General features: G+C 36.1%; 1 protein-coding gene across 3 annotated transcripts in view; it reads right to left on the reverse strand.

Moving 5' to 3' along the window:
• CHST9 (carbohydrate sulfotransferase 9) overlaps positions 1 to 21,284 on the reverse strand; it is a 272,296-nt gene that overhangs the window by 193,074 nt on the left and 57,938 nt on the right. The gene's annotated exons all lie outside the window — the stretch shown is intronic.

A 21,284-nucleotide genomic window follows, 5' to 3' on the forward strand; every position in this document is an offset into this window, starting at 1 on the left:
TACAGAACAGGAGACAAGTATTTGCAAACTATGCATCCAACAAAGGTCTAATATACAGAATTGATAAGGAACTTAAACACTTGAACAAGCAAAAAAACAGAACAAAACAAACAAAAAACAAATAATCCCACTGAGAAATGGTCAAAAGACATGAACAGACACTTCTCAAAAGAGTACATACAAGTGGCCAAGAAACATGTGAGAAAATGTTCTGCATCATCAATCACAAGAGAAATGCAAATCAAAACCATTATGAGATATTATCTCACACCAGTCAGAATAGCTATTGGTTTAAAAATTAAAAAAAAGAAAAACAGATATTGGCAAGGCTGTAGAGAAAAGGGAATGCTTATACACTGTTGGTGGAAAGGTAAATTAGTTTAGCCACTGTGGAAAGCTAATTCCTTTAATTTCTCAAAGGACTTCAAACAGAACTACCATTTCACCCAGCAATTCCATTATTGGCTATATATCCAAAAGGAAACAAATCCTACTAAAAAGATGTATGCATATGTATGCTCATTGCACTATTCACAATAGGAAAGACATGGAATCAACCTAGGTATCCATCAACGGTATTTTGGATAAATAAAATGATATATATATAATGATATATATATATATACACACACACATACATATACACATATGGAATACTACAAAGTCATAAAACAGAATGAAATCATGTTCTTTACAGTAACACGGGTGCAGCTGGAAAAAATTATTCTAATCGAATTAATGTAGGAACATAAAACCCAATACTATATGTCCTTACTTATAAGCAGGAGCTAAACAATGACTACTCATGGACATAAATAGGACAACAATTGAGACTGGGGACTTCTAGAGTGAGGAGGGAGGGATGGAGCCAATGGTTGAAAAACGAACTGTTGGGTACTATGCTCAGTACCTGGGTGATGGGATCACTTGTACCTCAAACCACAGCATCATGCAATATACTCAGGAAAAGAACCTGCATATGTACTGCCTGAATCTAAAACAAAAATTGAAAAAAAAAGATAAATAAGTGCTAGCAGTAAAAAAAGGAGTCAAGCAAGTTAAAAACACACACCTATGGAAGGAAGAATAAGAGTGGGTATGGAATAGTTAGGGAAAGGGAGGCACTGATTCTTGACTGACTGCTAGAGTACAGTGCAAAAATTCTCCTGTGGATTTATGTGTAAAATGGTATTCAATTTGACTTTGCTTTGTTTGCGGTAAAATATGATGCATGTGTAAATAAAAAATAAGTTAATGTATAAAAATGTAAAAATGAAGTTGAACAGAGCTCAGTCATGACTAGAATTCCTAGTGTGTATATTATGTGGGCAACAAATAAAAAAATCATAATATGAAAAGAAAATCAATGTAGTGGCCTCAAATATGTTTGTCACAATTTCAGATTTTTAAATAATTTCAGATAAAAAATGAACAGGAAGAACTTACAGCATGTAATTCAGACATGATGGTATAGTTCACAGTTCATCCTAATTGATTTTGGCATTTCCCATTGGTTGGCACAGAGGAGATTGTTGCAGCCAAATGTTATCAGCCAAGTCAGTTACATCTTGCTGTCTGTGAAGTACACTGCTTGCTTTAATTCTCCTTTTTAAGGAATAGTTTGTATGCTTGTCAAGAGAACTATAGGAAGCTTTGAGTCTCCAGCCACAGAAAAACTCTTGTTCTGCACACCCTAATCTCTGTCAGTTTATTAACACAGGAATCTAAATCCAAGAAAAGCCAAAATATAATTGATTTTCTTTGTTGTCAAGTAATTATTTTATTTAACATGCATTATTATTTTTGAATACCATAGAGTGAAGCTAACATATGCACAGAGGTAAAAAAAATATATAATTTTTTTGACTTTAAACACTTTCTTCTTACATAGTAGTTAACATCTCACGGGTATTAACTACTATAAATGACATCTCTGCTCTCAGAATTACCAAGGGTTCTCACTATCACTGCAAATACTTTAACTTACCTTTCAGAGAAACTATATATCCTAACATGTTATTGCAAAACTATATTAGGTGTGAATATTCTTAGACTGGAGGTACAAAATACTCTTAGTCATCTTGTCAAATCAAAATCGCTCCAAATTTCTGTATGTTGAGTGATCAGGTGTCATTGCATTCAGAAATAAGACTACACAATTGTTCTTCCACAATTACCTATTAAGTAAATTAAAAATCACTGGAAATCACAGGTGGCTTCATGAGGAAAATTTATAAAAACTTTGCTGAAAGGCACAGATAGTTGTAACTGGGCTTCTGCATCATTCCCACTAACTGAAGAATTTTCCCAGGGTTATGTTTTGTGTTTGGGTGTATGCATGGGGCCATGAGTTGAGGTCAGTGTTTTCCAAAGTTTGGTACCCAAAATGATGTTAACTATACTGATGACCAAGTTTTATTTGAAGAGATATGCATTCATTTTAAAAGTTAATAAAACAATATAATTAGTATGTTAAAACTTTTGTACTAATTTATGGATATCTTTGTTTAGGGTAAATGTAAGTAAGCATTTTTAAGTTAATTTGAGGAAAAGTATTAGTAATTTATAGAACAGATCGATGGCTATGGCAAAATTTATGACGGTGTTGTGATGATTAAGGCTTGAGAAACAAGGGCTGTGATTTTCCTTATTTGGGGATTCATTCTACTTTGGTCTAGTGGTGCAAACTATTGAAAATGGACCATCCTTGACTATAAAAAGGGTCTAAAATTATACTGCCATATTTACCCCATCCTAAATGATAAATTTTTCCATACACATGTAGCATTCTTTATTGGGGAAATATAGAATCTTACTCAGTTAACAATATGTAACGACTTCTTAGACAACCATATTATCACCTCAAAATTTGATATTAAGCTTTGCACAGATAAGTTTATTCACACATTAATCTTTGGATGAGATTGGGTTCCTTTGGGACATATTTGTGTATCACCCTGAACTTCTCCCTCACAGGCAGGTTCTCAACTATAGTATTCATTCCTGTGATTATCTAATATCTGCCTCTCCAACAGGACTCAAAGCTACATTGAGGGCAGGGATTGTGTCTACTTTAGCCAAAGCTGGGATTCAACACTTTTTTTTTTCTGTATTGAATTTTAAAGTACTGTTTGTGACTAACTTAATGTGAGAAGGTAATATATTGCAATTATCAGCTTGCATAATGGGCCATTTGTCTGTCATTGACAAAGAGACTCATTAGTCTTGAAAATGTGATAGTAGCCAAATGTATTCTTGTTGTTGCCCAAGTCTTCAACTAAGTGTGTTTGTAGACAGTGGAAAAAAAAAAGAAAAAGAAAAATGGCCACTTAAATGACAAATAGAATTTTGGAATTCTTTGGCTTCAATAGACCTTAGAGACACCTTCTCTAACCTTTTCCCTTTATTGTTAAAATGAGTAAACTGAGGCATAGAATGGTTAGGTGGTTGATTCAAGATGACATAACAAGATAGTAGAATCAGAACCAGCACCTACATTGTCTCAGGATGATTCCATGGTGCGTGCTCTCCTTGCTGCTGCTCCCAGTCCTGACTCCCCTTGTTAATGAGGAAGTGCTGCACCTGGTCAGTCTCTGCTAACCTCTGCCTCAGTGGACAGGCAGTGCCTCTGGTTTAGCCTCATTCCTGGCCTCAAGGTGTGGAAGCACAAGGTTAATAGCTCAATCAAGGTCCCCCTCCACAAACTCCTAAGACTCAATCAAGGTGAATGAAAATCTACTCCAAAAAAAAAAAACAATGGTATCTGGCAATCCAGGTTGCAAATAACCAGCATGGTGCTAAGATGGTGACCGCAAGAGCATGCGATCAAATGAGGGCCTTTAAGGGGAGTTTGCCAAAACCAGGTTATCCTCTGATCTCATTTATAATCAATAAGGATTATTGAAAAAGACCGGATTCCTTCCATGGGAGTATATAGATGCCTTTGGCGAGTTAAGCCAAGTGGCCTTTTGTGGCACAGATCTCTTTAAGTCATCAACTGCTGGTCATTAGCAGAGTCCAAGGCAAGTAATTAATTGTAACCACCAACCACACAATTGGAATTAATGTTTTTCTTGCTCTCACATAGCTGTTTAAAAATACTATAGTAAAGAGTACAGAGAAGCAAAAGGTTCATTACCCTGAAGTCCCTGAATATTGTGAGATTTCTAGGATTTACAGGTAATTTACTAATCAATACTACCTGATGCAAGGGGGTGAGAATTCAACTTATTTTAATAAACTTTAAATGCATACTATGTTAAATGTGCATTAAATATATAATATGATATTTAAAATCTTCTATCATACTTTTAAAAAAGCCATTACCTGCTATCTTACCACTATTCCTGCCACCAAAACCACCACACATCGAGCACCTACTGAGAACTAGGCACTGCACTGGGCACCCAAGGAAAAGGCTTCATATGTAATTTAAGTAAATTCTACATCCTTCCAAGCTTATCTTATAAATTGAAACAGATAGACTGAATATATTCAAATACATAGTCAGGGCATTGTGATTTTTCACAGTGTCTGAACAAGGAGTTGTGTGTCTGACTGATTGGCAGATGCAAAATTTTCTGTGCTGTGCTAACTTCATTGGTAAAGGTTCTTTGCCTGCTTTGCATGGGTAGAAATTTTTATCAGAAGTTGTTACTTTTGTTTTCTGTGACTGGTGATAAATCACCCTTAATGAAGACCCTTTCCTTAGACTATTATGAAAGTCAAATTTTGCTCAGGCAAGAGATGCTGCTGGGAGACAACTCAGCATATAAGAGTGATTCTTGCAACATGCCAATAAGATAGTCCCAAAACTATTCTGGTTAGTAATTCTGACGGTGCATCTCTACATCATAAGCAGCACCTTTGGCTAAGCTGTTGATTTTGACTGTTTATTTCAACTTTGAAAAATGATTGATGGTGCTGTTGAGATAGGCACTTTCCATAAACTTTCAAATCACATTTCATAGACTAAGATGAAGCCAGGGTGCAGCATAATTATATTAGGACAAACAATTACAGCCCACAGATTATTTAGAATATGGCATCTTTTCTTCTTTTTCATGCTTTCATTTTGAATACTTGAAAAAAAATGAAATTTGTTTAGCATTTGGATCTGAGGAAGCAGGATGCCTCTTTAGTGCCTGGCTCATAGAAGACACTCAAGACATAGTTGTTAAATGAATAAAAGATGCAAATCCTAGTCACTTTAAGCATAGGAACCATTCGCCTTCCAGTAATTTATGGAAATGAAGTTTTATTAGCATCTATTCTTTCAGGGTTTCCTCTCTTCTCTTTTCCCCTTCCTTTGTCCTTTCTTCTTTTTCTTTCTTTGTTAGTGACATTTGAGGCATTAGTAAAATAAATAATTAAAAAAATAATTTATTACTATGAAAAAAGATACATGGCCTTTCACTTTTCTTTACTTGTCAAAGTTTGCATAATAAAGACAGAATTTACTAATTTTGAATTTGTTCAAGTCTTTTTCCTCTTCCTCTCTTAAAGCCACTCTACTTGCCTTAAAGAAAAGAAAGCAATAAAGAAAATCTCTTTGATCAATTTCTTCTCCTTGACTTCTCCCTAAGAAGACTTCTGTCTTTGTCAGACCAATCTGAGGACTCATTGTGATTTAGAACCTGGAGAGTCTCATAATAAAGAACAGAGAGAAAGGAGGGTGATCTGCAGAAAAGTTATGCATGTTTACTGAGAGAAAGTTTTGTAGGTTTGGTGTATGAGATTCTGAAGCAGCCCCAAAGTAGAGGAGAAGGGAAGTTAAGAAGAAAAGGAAAGAAACTTTTGAGAAATATCCCTATGTGCAATGAATTACACCTCTTTCAAGTCCTGCAAGGGACCCAATTGAATATGGAAGTTCTTTTTTAATTTCTTTGGCTATTGCTTTTACTATTATGTTATGCAAAATCTGATGCATGTGTGATTGTGATTACACATGCAGTTATGAAAACTTTTAAAAGTTTATTTGGACCAGAAATGTGCTTTGGCACTCAACCCCTCACACAGGCAATAATCTGTTTTTTTAAAATTTAAGGTGATAGTCTAAATGGACGATAAAGTTAGAATGAGATTTTAAGGTAATAAGGATGAAGTATCCTTCAAATGTAGGAAGTTTGCAAAACATGTATCAATTAGATACAAGTTATCAAATATATTTCTCTAATTTTTAGGATTCCAACTCACTGTGTAAACTTTCTACTTCTGGAAAGGCAGGCTATTTTACTCATGAAACTAAAAAATAAATTTAAATGTGTAGAGGAAAAATGTAACTTATACAGTTAGAAACTTAAATTTCTTAAAGATTTAGCAATTTATAAGCTTAAGGATTTATCAATATATAAACAGCCAGGAAACTCAGTCAGACTTTATTCTTAGTAACAGTTGCCATCATCATCCAGACCATTAATTGAATTATAGATTTTTTCAATTGCTTTTATTTGCCTCTGAGGAAATAAAGACAGTCCCATGCTGTGTGTGACTAATTCTAAGAGTAAAATTAGTTGAGCCTCAACTTTGAACAACATTATTGACTAAGGATCATTCTTCTTAGTTTCCCGTCTTAATGATTAGCTCCATTTGAAAAGTAGCTCTCTAATTTTGTTAACACCATTATTGGAGTTGGATAAATTCGCCTACTAGCCCAACCAATTTGTTCCTATTTTGTTGTAATTGTTGTCTTAGCAACAGCTTCTTATTCTCTCAGACTTTGCACATGACCTTTGGAAAACACATTTATAACTTGTGTACTAAAACTTTCCCCCTTCTAGATTATTTTGTATGCATGATAATTCATTCCCAACTATGTTGAAATAAGAATTTATTTAGTATTTATAGTTTGTTTTCTGGCTAATGGTAAAAAATTTAGGAGTAAAGCCTAAATTAAAGCATTGCTTATTTATATAACACATCCTTTTACTTTGCAATGCCTGTCAAAAAACTGAAATAATATAATTTTCTTTCTTAATTTTGATAAATTTCACAATTAACAACTTACCAGTCTATTGCAGTTGGCAAGTTAATCTACCTACTTACTACCCTATTTCCATAAAATAACCTTTTTATTTACCTAGATCTTTTTCATCAATAAAAAGGAAAATAATCCTAGCACTTTGATTCCACTTAAATATCTGACTAGATTATATATGTGTACATGTGGGTGGGTGGAGACTGGAAGACAATGCTGGACAATCTGTGACTGACATAGCTTAAATCTGGCATCAAAGGATGGAGTGGGTTTCCATAGATGGGAAAGGCCATTGGGAAGAAAAAAGGTGAAGTGTGAAAGTATAAAAAATGGCCAGAGAAGGTGAGGGCCCCGGGGGAATGGAGTATATGATTATGTGGAAGAATAGTGATGTGGTCTTTAAAGGTAAATAGTGACTATACGTCAAATTGTTATTAAATACTCACCTATAGAGTTCGAATTCTATGAGTATTTTATAAGCAATGAAGAGTTACTGAAGTTTTCGCCAGTGGTATCATGGGGACTTATTTCAGGAAAACAACTTTCTCAGCAGTATCAAAAGTGGACTAGGAAAGAACAGAGCTGATGAGGGTTCCCTGGCTTTGGTCACCTGTTCCATTCACTGTATAGTGTGACTGCTTGGGTATCATCTTGTTCCCTGCTTTTTACATAAAAACAGCAAAGACTTGTATTGAGAATTTTCTAAGATCTCATTGTTTATGGGCCAATTCTGTCAGTTAAATGCTCTCTGGAATTACACAGATGCTGAAATACTACTGCTGACATGCAGGCTTAGGTAATACACTGCAGCTAGAATAAAAGCCCTGAAAACTTTTGTCTTCCTAGCGTTCTTCCTATCCAAGCATCCGTTAACAGCTCTGGAGTGCACATGGTCTTTAGCCAACACTTCTCATGGCACTGATGAAGAGGAAAGATGGCTACCACATCATCCTACAGGACATTCCACAGAGATAGCCACAACTTTTCTGAGTCATTTCAGGGTAAACTTATGAGGAATTGATAAATACCTATCTCCAGAACTTTAATCTAATGGAATGTGTTTCCTTCTAAATGTGTTGTGTTTGGAGGATAAGATTCTTGGTGAAGGGCAACTGTGGACAACAATGAAGCGGATCTTGCAGATTCCCCATCATGTGCATTTCTGCTTTGTGTTCTAGTTACACTCATTCTCACGTCCACGTTATTACTCAGGGCTTGTTTCTCTTGGTTCCCAGTCTACTTGTCCAGTTTCTCAGAAATAAGTCTTCCATTATTCTAAGCAGTTCTCTTTGACACTTCCTAATGTCAACCATCTACCCACCTAGACACCTAACTATTGCCTGTTCCCAGAGTTCTCTGTTGACCTATTCTACTTGTTTGCTGGGACACCCACTAATTAGTCCTTATTAGGCCTGCATGACTCTTGTAATCATGGTTCACCTGCCTGTGTAGATCTCCCCTCACAGCTGTGGCTGGATCTATTTCCAAACACGTGTCTCTGCTGAGGTGTTGTGTTGTGTCTCAAAATTTCCTGGTTTGACTTTTTAAAAAATCATCAGTCAAGCCAGTATTCTTTAGGACTTTTTAATATAAAATGATGTCAACACGTTCATTATTGTATAGCAATAAGCAAATGAGATTTTTCTAGTGTGGGCAAGTATTTAAATGATATGTCAATAACACATTAAATTATTTTTCACTTTGATAGAGTTTTACCTGATAAATACAGGTAATTTCTTTAAAAGACGGGGTTTAGACTGCACATTTACACATACTGAAAGACAGATTAGGGGCAGGAAGAATGAAAAGAAAAAAATGCATCCAATTAGAAATATGAAATTTTCTATCCCAAAGAATTCTTTTCTCTTCAAGATCATTCTATTTCACTTTTTACAAAGAAACACCTCAATATTTGTGGACAAGTTGAAAGGGAAGGAAGGAGTCATGCAGATGTAAGAAAAATGATCACTTCTTATCCTACCAATCAGAAGTCATTATGATTAATTAAACTGCAAACATAACATAATATAAAGATACACTTAGTCTTTCATATTGGGACACAAAAATTATTCTTTGTTTTTTGTTTTTTAATTCTGGTCCTTCACAGAGAGTGGAGGGAACTGAAACTTTATTTTTCCTAGAAATTTTAAACTAAAATATCTTTAAAAATTTGCTTCAAAGTTTATAATAACTGTTATTCTACTTCTCTTTCCTACAGTCCTTACTATGCAGAACTGCACTGTCACACACTGATGGACACATCAAAATATCAAGCGACAACTCGCAAGGCAGTAAGGGATAATTGTATGCTGATGAGGTCAGAAGTCTTGAGTTGTAACCAAAATTAGATGCCAGTTGTGTTTCTAACAAATCCCACTACACCGCAAGACTTATGTAGAAAATAAGCAAAGCACAGGAAAGCAGATGATACCGCAATATCAAGAATTCATGCCCACACCTGGGATGGCCTCCGGCCCCCTGGGAGCTGGCGCATATGTTAAGTTCTTAATCAAGACACCAGCACCTTTTTTTTTTTTTCCCTGCAAACCCATAGGACACAATCTGTTGGTTCTTGGGATTTATTGTCTCTATTTTACCTTGAAAAGTGGTATTTTTCTATGGCATGAAAAAACTTGGGTTATTTTAAATTGTGCTGAGAAGTCGCTCATTTTCGCTTTGGATTTATGCGGCAAAATACTAAGTGATATAGCTGCTGTCTTGTGCGTAGAGAGGAAAGGGCATGCAGCCACAGTTGAAGACTACGCAAAGCGTTTGACTGATCCAACTGAGATCTGTGTTTATGTCATTGTTCAGTCCCAATGTAGCTGCCACAGCTTGTTTATTTCAAGGGAGCGTGGGGCCATGCGCACACTGACTGCTCTAGTGCCAGATCTAATTGGTGCTGACGCCAGCTGCTTGACTCCCATCAGGATCTATCTGAATCCGTTCATCACTGCTGCTTCATTTGTCTGACAGGGGCTCCTGGTGAATTATAAAATTGGTTCTGACAACTTTTTTTTTTTTAACCTCAAGGCTGAGCCCCAGTTACCTAGGTGAGTTTGACAGTCTGATATTTCTCTTCATAATCAGGGATGGTTCAAGGCAGTCAGACCCTGAGCCCTTGGCACCGTGGAGAGAAGTTAGGCCTCTATGTCTTATCCATTAGCAGGAGGGGAAGCTCTCGGATGAGCAGAGAAATGGGAAAGTCCAATTTCCTTTATTTAGGTATAAGCAGAGTTGAGTCATTTATTACCAGGGTGGTCTGGGAAGGCAGATGGAGAAAGACAGAGCTTTTGTCTCAGGGTTTCAACACATTAAAATAAATCCTACTATAAAAGTGTAAAGATTCAATATAGAGTTCCTCACCAGAGTGTTTTTAGCCTAGTCTTTTTTTTTTTTTTTTTTTTTTTTTTTTTTTATTATTCCTGCCACTTGAAAAAAGGTTTGTTTTGCTAATTTGCTACTTCTTTAGCCTGGTTGCTTTCTTACCACTTAGGGGTCTAAATATTTCCTCCTGTTTGACACTGTTTAGTATTTCCTCGTTTGCATGTGATGATTTTTTTTTTTCTATTTACCTCTTTCTCTTCTTTTTATAGTTTTTGGATTCCCTGACATTTCTGTATTAATTAGGGTACTTTAGATTATAAAAACCAGAAGTATCTAACTCAAACTGGCTAAAACAATGAAGATACTTACTTTCTCTGAAAGTGCAGGCCCCAGGTTAGTTACTCTCTGGGCCACCTGACATCATGGAACCAAATTATTTCCAGTTCCCTGCTCTGGCAATCTCAGGCTGGAGTAATGGTAGGGCTTACTTTACCAAGATTATAGGATGGTCCAGGATGGCCTCAGTTGTTTCTAGGTTGCACATATAGAAACACACTACCCAGAGGGAAAGGAGTGGGGAACTGGGAGGGGACACTGTTCATTCCCAAATGAGGTATGACATGTCTCCCAGCAGACATCCCCTCGTGCTTCAGAGGCCAAATTCAGATCACATGCCAATTTCTTCATCTGTGGACAGCTAGGGCATTGCTGACCTAGGACATTGTTGAGCTAGGGCATTGTGGACCTAAGGCTAGTGGTTCTGAAAGTGTGGTTTTGGACCAGAAGCATCAGTATCACCTGGGAACTTGCTAGAAATGCAACTTCTCAGGCAGAGCCCCAAACCTACATTTTCAGAAACTCTGGAGATAGGAACCAGCAATCTGTGCTTTAACCCTCCAGTGATTTTGATTCAAGTTCAGTTTTGACTTCCACTGAACGTCCTGGATAGAATGGCTTTAAAGTCTATCTGTGTGGCTTCTCCACCATCTCTTGTGAGAAGAAATGAGTTGCTGAAGTCATAGAGAGGTCTACAAAGAAGAGGGCTCCCTGATGCTGTGGGGCTGATGACCATGAGAGAACAAAGCTTATTTGTAGGTAACTTCTTTGATGTGAATGAACCCAGGAGAAACAGCACATGGGACTATTATCTGCTGGATCTTCCATTATCATCAGAAACCACCCTATGTCCTGCTTTCTAAGACACCATAAATTATAAGAAACACTGGCAATTTAATCATCACTTTTCAGATAATTAGTGCATATATTGACCTTACAGGGTTTTGGAAATGTCAAAATGTGAAAGATTTAGAAATTATAAGAAAATTGAATTATATTTTATCCCTCTGTGGTAGAAATGAGAGTTGAGTCTTGAAGTTTTAGAGTCTAGGCCAGTCGGGGCAGAACTACACTGATCAGGAGGGACAGCATGGGGGAGCACTTCCTTGCTTCCAGGAAAGTATTTTGAGTAGCAAGAAAATGACGCAAAGCCCCCTTACACACATAAGAATTCAAGAGTGCCACACAAACTTAAAACAGTTCAAGATCACCCGCTGAAGTAAACTGAATTGCTGTCTATGATGATTAAGTTTATGTGTCAACTTGACCAGGCCATGAGAGGCCCACATAGCTGGTTAAACATTATTTCTGAAAGCATCTGTGAGAATGGTTCTGCAACAGATTAGCACTTGTATTGGCAGATGACACATCACCCTCCCCAAGGTGAGTGGGCATCACCTAATTCAGTGAGGGCCTGAATAGCACAAAAAGGTGAGAAAGGTTGACTTTGCTCTTAGGCATTGCTCTTCTGCCCTTGACTCCTGGCTCTGAGGTCTTCAGACTTGGACTGGAATCTACACCATTGGCTTTCCAGCTCTCAGACCTTCAAATTATACCATCAGCTTTCCTGGGTCTCCAGCTTACAGATGGCAGATCATGGGTCTTCTCACTCCATAACTGTTGTGAGCTGATACCTTAAAATAAATTTCTTTCTAAAAATATACATATAGATATATATTTTTATATATTTACATGTGCATATAAATATATTAATAATGTATATATTATATTAATAAAACATATATCTATATTTATATTTATACTTATATATACCTACATATATATGGTATTGGCTCATGTTATTATGAAGGCTGAGAAGCCCCATGATCTACCATCTGCAAGCTGGAAACCCAGGATATATATGTGTGTGTGTATAACAGAAGTGTTTCAGATTTTAAATTTTTTTGATTGTGGAATATCTGCATACACATAATTAAATATCTTGGGGATGGGACCACAGTCTAAACACAGACTTTATTTATGTTTTACATACACCTTATACACATACCTTGAGAGTAATTTTATACAATATTTTAAATAACTTTGTGCATAAGGCAAAATCTATGTTAAGTACTTATATGTGGAATTTTCCACTTGTGGTGTCATGTCAGTATTTAAGAAGTTTCTGATTTTGAATAATTTTGGATTTCAGGATTTTAGATTAGGGATGTTCAACGTGTGTGTGTATGTGTGTGTGTAGGATACATATATATATATTATATATATATTCTATGGATTCTGTTTTCTTGGAAAACACTAATAAACTTTCTGACACAAAACTCTAAGTCTTGAAATAAAACCACCTATATTTTGTTAGTCATGCAGTCAAGAAGCAAAAAAAGTAAAAATAAAAATGCTTAGAGCACATCACATATCAATCATTAATTTTCAAAATGGCAACGCATTTCCCCTGTCTAGTCCATACATCCCTAAGAATATGATTTATCTTCTTTCTGCCAATTTGCTGGCTATGTCTTTTTACAAATCAATTGGCCAGGCGCGGTGGCTCACGCCTGTAATCTCAGAACTTTGAGAGGCCGAGGCGGGTGGATCACGAGGTCAGGAGATCGAGACTATCCTGGCTAACATGGTGAAACTTCGTCTCTACTAAAAATACAAAAAATTAGCCAGGCTTGGTGGGCGGGCACCTGTAGTCCCAGCTACTCGGGAGGCTGAGGCAGAAGAATGGCGTGAACACGGGAGGTGGAGCTTGCACTGAGCCGAGATTGCGCCACTGCACTCCAGCCTGGGTGACAGAGTGAGACTCCGTCTCAGAAAAAAAAAGAAAAAAAAATCAATTGATGACACCAATCAGTACTATCACATAACCTATCATCTTCCCAGACTTGGTCTTTTCGGTAACAAAAGTAGTTTAAATAATTCATTTTAGTCAAATATCTTCTAGTCATTTTCTTTACTCAGCTGGTACCCCACTTAACTCAAATGTTATATTTGTTTTTATTTCTCAGTATGTGTTTCTCTACTTTAAAAGGAAAAATAAAAAACTATTAATATGCCTCATTTAATAATTGTTAAAACCTATTTAGCAATCTGACATGGTCTGAATATTTGTGTCCCCCTAATAGTCATATGTTGAAATCCTAACCCCAAGGCCTTGGGAGGTAATTAGGTCAGGAGGGTGGTGCCCTCGGGAATGGGATTAGTGCCCTTATAAAAGAGAACCCAGAGAGCTCACTTGCTCCTTAAACCATGTGAAGACACAGCAAGAAGGTGCTATCTCTGAGCTAGAAAACAGCTCCTTACCCAGACACTGAATCTGTTGGCACCTTGATCTTAGACTTCCCAGTTTCCAGAATGATGAGAAATAAATTTCTGTTGTTTACAAGCTCCCCAGTTTATGGTATTTTGTTGTAGAAGTCCAAATGGACTAAGACAAAACACTTGCTGGTCACATAAACCAACTTAAGGTACTTAAATTCAAATTTAGTTTAATATAGCTAATGAGCTATATCAAATGGTGAATTTGTAAAAATTTTAGCATTTTGCAAATAGAAAAACAAGTCTTAATTAGATTATACACAGCTCTGCATGAAAATTTAAACATTGGGGTGAACATAATGCAGACATTTACTTGTCCACACTTTATTCGTTAATGTTGTTAATCTGAGTAATACTGCTCTTGGCTCTAGATAAAGCTGATGTAAATACAGCAGAGGATATAAAGAGACAAACTGACATAATGCAAAACTTGCTCAGTGGACTGAAGTTTGAAAATGAGTGAATTTTTGTGTTATAATGTTATATGTTACGCACTAGGTGATGTTTTATGTTTGAGGATTATGACCCAATTATAATGATGGAATCTTTATAAGTGAAAAGGAGTTGAAGTAACATCTAAGTATATAGTCTTCTATCCCAAAACAGAGCTATACTTTATATAGAAGAGATGGTTGTCTGTCCTATTTTTAAACTCCTCTGAGGATTCTACGACCTTCCTCAATACATTTTAGTGTTTAATTACACCCAGCTAAGATGTTTTTCTTATATTTAATCAAGTTTTTCCAGAATCTACTTTTTCAAAACTAACAGCTATACTGAGGTATAATTTGCATACCATACAATTCATCCATTAAAAGTATACAAATTCAATGGTTTGGGGAATTATGCACAGAGTTGTACAACCATCACCACTATTTTATTTCAAAACATTTATCAATTGTCCCCAAAAGGAACTCTATAGATATTAGCAGTCAACCCTCAGCCTCTGGCACAGAGCCTCTGTCTCTGTGGGTTTGCCTGTTCTGGGCATTAATCTATATGAAATTATACATGTGATCTTTTATGTCTGGCTTCTTTCACTAAGCATGATGTTCTTAAGGTTCATCAATGTTGTACCATCTATCAGTACTTTTTTATGGCTGAATATCATTCCCACTGTATAGAATACCACATTCCACATTTTATGCAGAATACCACATTTGGATACATGGATACTGATGTGATTTGGCTGTGTCCCCACCCAAAATCTCATCTTGAACTGTAATCCCCATAATCCCCACGTGTCAAGGATGGAACCAGATGGAGGTAATTGAATCATGGGGGCATATTTCCCCATGCAGTTCTCGTGATAGTCTTACGAGATCAGAAGTTTTGTTAAGTGCCTGGCATTCCCCCTGCTTGCACTCACTCTGTCCTGCTGTGCTGTGAAGAATGTGCTTGCTTCTCCTTTACCTCCCACCATGATTGTAAGTTTCTTGAGGCCTCCCTAGTAATGTGGAACTGTGAGTCAATTAAACCTCTTTCCTTTATAAATTACCCAGTCTTGGGTATTTCTTCACAGCAGTGTGAGAACAGACTAATACAGATATATTTATCAACTGAGAATATTTGAATTGTTTGAACTTTATGGATATTATAAATAATATATGATATAAACACATAAACATTCATGTACAAATTTTTTCTGTGGGCATGTATTTTCAACTCTCTTGGGAATAGACCTAAGAATGGAATAGCTGGTTCATATAATAACTCTATGTTTAACCTTTGGAAGAACCATCAGACTTTTCCAAAGTGGCTGAAACATTTTACAATTCTCCAAGTAATATATAAAATTCCAACTTCTCCACATTTTTGGCATACTTGTTACCTTTTTTGTTTGTTTTTCTAAATCTCACTCTGTTGTCCAGGCTGGAGTGCAGTGACACAAACATGGCTCACTGCAGCCTCAACCTCTTGAGCTCAAGCAATCCTCCTGCCTCAGCCTGCTGTGTAGCTGATACCACATGTGCATGCCACCGACTTAGCTAACTTTTTAATATTTTTTTGTAGAGATGGGGTCTCATTTTGTTACCTAGGCTGGTCTTGAACTCCTGGGCTCAAGCAATCCTCCCACCTTGGACTCCCAAAGTGATGAGATTACAGGTGTGAGCCGCCATGTCCAGCCCTGTCTTTTTTATTTTAGCCATTCCTAGGAGTGTAAAGTGATATTTCATCATGGTTTAGATTTGCATTTCCCTGATGACTAACAATGCTGAACACCTTTTATGTGCTTATTGGACATTCATACGTCTTCTTTGGAGAAATGTCTATTCAGATCCTTTCCCTGTTTTTTAATTGAGTTGTTTTTCATTATTGAGTTCTAACTGTTCTTTATATATTCTAGTTACAAGTGGCTTATCAAGTATATAATTTGCAAATATTTTTCCCATCCTTTGGTTTGTCTTTTCACTTTCTTTATAGTGACCTTTGAAACACAAAGTTTTTTAATGTTGAAATCTAATTTACCTAATTTTTCTTTTGTTGCTTGTAATTTTGGTGTCAGAGTTAAGGAACCCATTGTCATGAAGATTTATGACTATGTTTTCTCCTAAGAGTTTTATAGTTTAGGCTCTTACATTTAGGTCTTTGATTAATTTTGAGGTTTTTATCTATGTGAGGTAAGGGTCAAATTTATTGTTTTGCATATGAATATCCATTTACCCCAGTATTATTTGTTGAAAATACTATTCTTTCTCCATTAAACTGTCTTGCCAACCCTGTTGAAAATCAATTGACCATAAATATGAGGGTTGATTTCTGAGCTCTCAATTCCAATCCACTGATGAACCACACTGTCTTAATTACTATGGCTTTATGGTAAGTTTTAAAATTGAAAGTGTGATTCTTCCAACTTTGTTCATGTTTTTCAGGATTGTTTTAGTTATTCTGAGTCTCTTGAATTTCCGTATGAATTTTTGACTCAGCTTATCAATTTTGGCAAAAAAGGCAGCTGGGATTTTAACAGCAAGTATGTTGAATTTGTAGATAAATTTGGAGAGTTATTGCCATTTTAACAATGTTAAGTCTTCCAATCCTTGATCATTGGATATCTTTCCATTTATTGAGGTTTTATTTAATTTATTTGGATAATGTTTTATAGCTTGAGTATAAGTTTTGCAATTGTTTTGTTAAATGTGTCCTTAATTTTGTATTTTATTCTTTGTAATGCTACTATAAATGAAGTTATTTTCTTAATTCCATTTCAAATTGTTCATTACTAGTATATAGAAATGCAAATCATTTTTATAAGTGATTGTATCCTGCCACCTTGTTGAAGTCATTTGTTAATTCTAATTTTTTTTTGGTGGATTATTTAGGATTTTTCAAGAGGTAGTTTCTTCCTTTCCAATCTACATACCGGACTTTACTTTTTAACTATACATTTCATATGAAATTTTGATGATTATTCCATAAAATGACTGAAAAATAGAAATAATAATGAAGCAATATATAAGAAAATGTATGTTATATTTAAATTACTTGGATATTTATGATAGAAAAAAATATATCTATCCTATGTCACGCCTTGTGCTAAGTGATTCCCACATTTTTAAAATTAATAAACTAAATTTTTTAGAGTAGTTTTAGGTTCAAAGAAAAACTGAGCTGAAGATAGAGAATTTCCATATACTCCCTGCCCTACACAAGCACAACCTCCCCCATTTTCAACATCCCTCATTACAGTGGAACACTGGTTACACATGAACATACTAAAGTGGACTCATAGTTTACACTGAGATTCACTTTTGGTATTGCACATTCTATAGGGTTGATAAATGTATAACAACATATATCTATCATTATAGTATCTTACATAGTAGTTTCAGTGCCCTAAAAATCCTCCATGCTCTGCTGACTCATCCTTTCCTCTCCCCTAATCCTGGCAACCACTGATGTTTTTACTGTCTCCATGCTCTTGCCTTTTCCAGAATGTCATATCGTTGGAATCATACAGTATGTAGCCTTTTCAGATTGGGTTCTTTCATTTACTAATATGCATTTTTAAGTTTTCTTCATGTCTTTTCATGGCATGACACCTCATTTCTTTTTAGTGCCAAGTAATATTACGTTGTGTAGAAGTACCACAGTTAACTTGTCCATTCACCTACTAAAGGACATCTTATTTGCTTGCAAGTTTTGATAATTATGAATAAAGCTGCTATAAATATTTGTGTGCATGTTTTGCACAGATACAAGTTTTCAGTTCATTTGGGTAAATACCAAGGAGCATGATTGCTGTATCACGTAAGAAAAGTATGCTTAGTTTTGAAAGAAAGTGCCAAACTGCCTGAGTGACTGTACCATTTTGTATTCCCACCAATAATGAAAGAGACAGCTACAATTGTTCTACATCTTTGCCAGCATTTGTGGTGTCAGTGTTTGGGATTTTGGCCATTCAGTGGGTATGCAGTGGTATTTTACTGTTTTAATTTGCAATTTCCTAATGACATACAATATTGAGCATCTTTCATATGCTTACTTGCCATCTGCTTATCTTCTTCGGTGAGGTGTCTATTCAGGTCTTTTGCCCACTTTTTTAAAAATGGGATTGTTCATTTTCTTATTGTTGAGCTTCAGGCGTTCTTTGTATATTTTGGATAACAGTCTTATATTAGATATCCTTGAAAGATATTTTCTTCCAGTCTGTGGCTGGTCTTCTCCATCTCTTGACATTGTCTTATGCAGAGCAGTTTTTAATTTTAATGAAGTCCAGCTTATCAATTACTTCTTCTCCCTACATTATGTAGTAAGTTTATAAGCATCTTCAAAATAAGTATTAGTAATTCATTTTACACATGAGAAAACAGAGAGTTCAACATCAGGGATTTAGATATCCATCAATCGAGGAAAGATCCGAAACCAGGTTGTTTGGCTGAAAAGCCAGATTTAAGGTACTCAACAAAATGCTTTAGAAAGAGATTTTTAATAAATGAAAAATAATACCAATGACCCTTAGGTCTGCATTTGGCTCTGGAGAAGGCATCCCATGGTGCCCCTATGGCCTCTGAGGCCATGCCCACCTATGCTGCCTTGAAACATCATCATGCTCCTGGATTGCCCAGGTGGCTTCCTTCACTTAGCCTCTGGTGAGGTCAGTTCTTCCCAAGTAGTCCCGCAGTTTTGCCAGAATGGCCACTATTCCTCTAACTTTTCCTTTTCCATCACCCACTGTATGCAAATCAAAATCTCTGCCTAAATAATTATATGGTTTTCAAAAATAATGAAATCATTAATTATTTCTATTTAACCATTAATAAAATTGATTAACAGTTATGCTTTGTAGGCATTTATGTTGGCATGTATTCATTTTGATTTAGCAGTTTCCTTTTTCTTTTCTTTTTTGGAACCAAAAACTACGTTTTTCAGCACCCAAACATTTTCACAAGTCTTTGAAAGATCATAGGCTCTGGGCAAGGGGTTGATTAGAGTTGCCACTGGAAAAAAATTATCCAACCACATTTCATCTCCCCTTTGGCCCAGCATTATTAAATGATTAACCCACCAAACCAAGTACATTTGCCTTCTTGGTTTAATTAATAATGTGTTCTTATAACCTCACAGAATCGATACGCCTAGAAACAAATGCAAAGGGCTTTTGTTTTCTACATCACTCAGCCACATTATAGAAAAAGGCGTAACATTCATTGGGCTTTTAGAAGTTCTGAACTTAGCTTAATAGCTCTCAGATCTGAGTACCTGGGATATCGGGACCCCAGTTTGTGGACTACTAGCTAGGTAATATTAAAAGTCTTTTTCAGTTGTAACATTTTGTGAAAAAGAAACAACAAAATACTCCCAAGAATATTATCTCTGTTTCACTGTAATTAGCTCTTATTTCTCTAGCCTGATTACTTGCCCCTCTCCAGTGAGTCTCTAGCTATTTTCACAGCTTAAGCCTCTGTTTGTTTATGTCTATACTTAGGTTGCAGGTGATAATTGCCTACTTATCAGTTTTTTTGTTTTGGGTTTTTTTTTTTTTTTTTCTACTTGCTCTCTAAGCCTTTTCTAAGTCTCTCCTAGACTTTCTTCCACACCTTTTTCTTTTGAGTGGTTCAAATTCCATTTAGAGTGATGTTTCCTTAAGCACTTATTCTAGGTATTGATGTTTTCTTAAAGGAGTCTTTTCATTCACTCAACAGAGAATGATCCAATGTTAAGTAAAGGTCAGGCACAATAAAGCATGCTGAGAATACAACAGTAAAATATGGTCACTCAGTTACAGTTTAGTGTGGGAGATCAATACTAGACTGACTATAAGTCACACAAGTAAATTAATGATTGCAAAGTATGATAAATGCTATGAAGGAAAGGTACAAGATACTGTGAGAGAGAATATCCAGGGAACCTAATGGAGATGGGTAGAGGGGGAAAGGCCCCATCAAGAGAAACAGCATTTAGAATGATCCCAAGGTTTTATTTTAAGTTTTACATTTCACACTAGTACAAGTATTTGTTAACCAATGATAAAACCATGCATTTTTCAATATTGCTGGCAAGAAAACAGTTGGATATATTTCAATTGCCTACATTATGAGTAAATTTTTGATACAGGTAAAGAAAGTAGTGGGTGAAGGAGAGATCCAAGTACGTTACCACTTATCCTCTTCCCAGAATACTACTTCCTGATGATCCAGTAGCAGAGTTTCCTGATAAGGTTACCACCGGTAATAACAGAGAAGTTATTTTTCTTCCCTTGCCTTTTACTATTGCTTATTTTATGACTAAAACCCTTGGACCCTCTGCCATTCTCCTTCCTTCTTGTTCTTAAGGTTGGTGGTTGTTGAGCCTAATTACTCATCAGAATAACTTTGGCCATCTTAGAAACTGTAGGATTCCCCCACCAATTCCAGAACTCATGAACTGAGATGTCCCAGGGAAAGACCTCAGTAATCCATGTTAAAAAAAAAAAATGCTTCTCGTGTGATTATGATCTGAAGGAGAGCTGGGAACCCTTGTCTCACTCCCAGTTATGTGCCTTTGGGCAAATTATTTATTTTCTCTGTGACTCAGTTTCCTCAATTATAAAGTAGGAATCATAATGGTACCTATCTCACGGGGTTGTTGTCAGTATAAAAAGAGGTAGACAATTCAGAGTTCATGTAACATATTTGGATGGGAAACTCAGCCACCGAAGGAAATGCCAGTTCTAAAGGCCTTAGGAACTCAGGGTTTTCCCCAAAACAGGAAGGTTCTCATGGAGTCATCTCTGGTTGTGATTTCTGAGGTCACTTTGTGAGCTCCTTTAAGAGATGAGCAATTCTACCATCACAGAGTTAAATGTGGTTTCATGGATATCAGCTACAGTTTTTTTGTTGTTTTTGTTTTCATTTATTTATTTGAGATGAGGTCTCACTCTGTCGCC

This window comes from Pongo pygmaeus, chromosome 17 (assembly GCF_028885625.2).
Source record: "Pongo pygmaeus isolate AG05252 chromosome 17, NHGRI_mPonPyg2-v2.0_pri, whole genome shotgun sequence".
NCBI classification, from domain to species: Eukaryota; Metazoa; Chordata; class Mammalia; order Primates; family Hominidae; genus Pongo; species Pongo pygmaeus.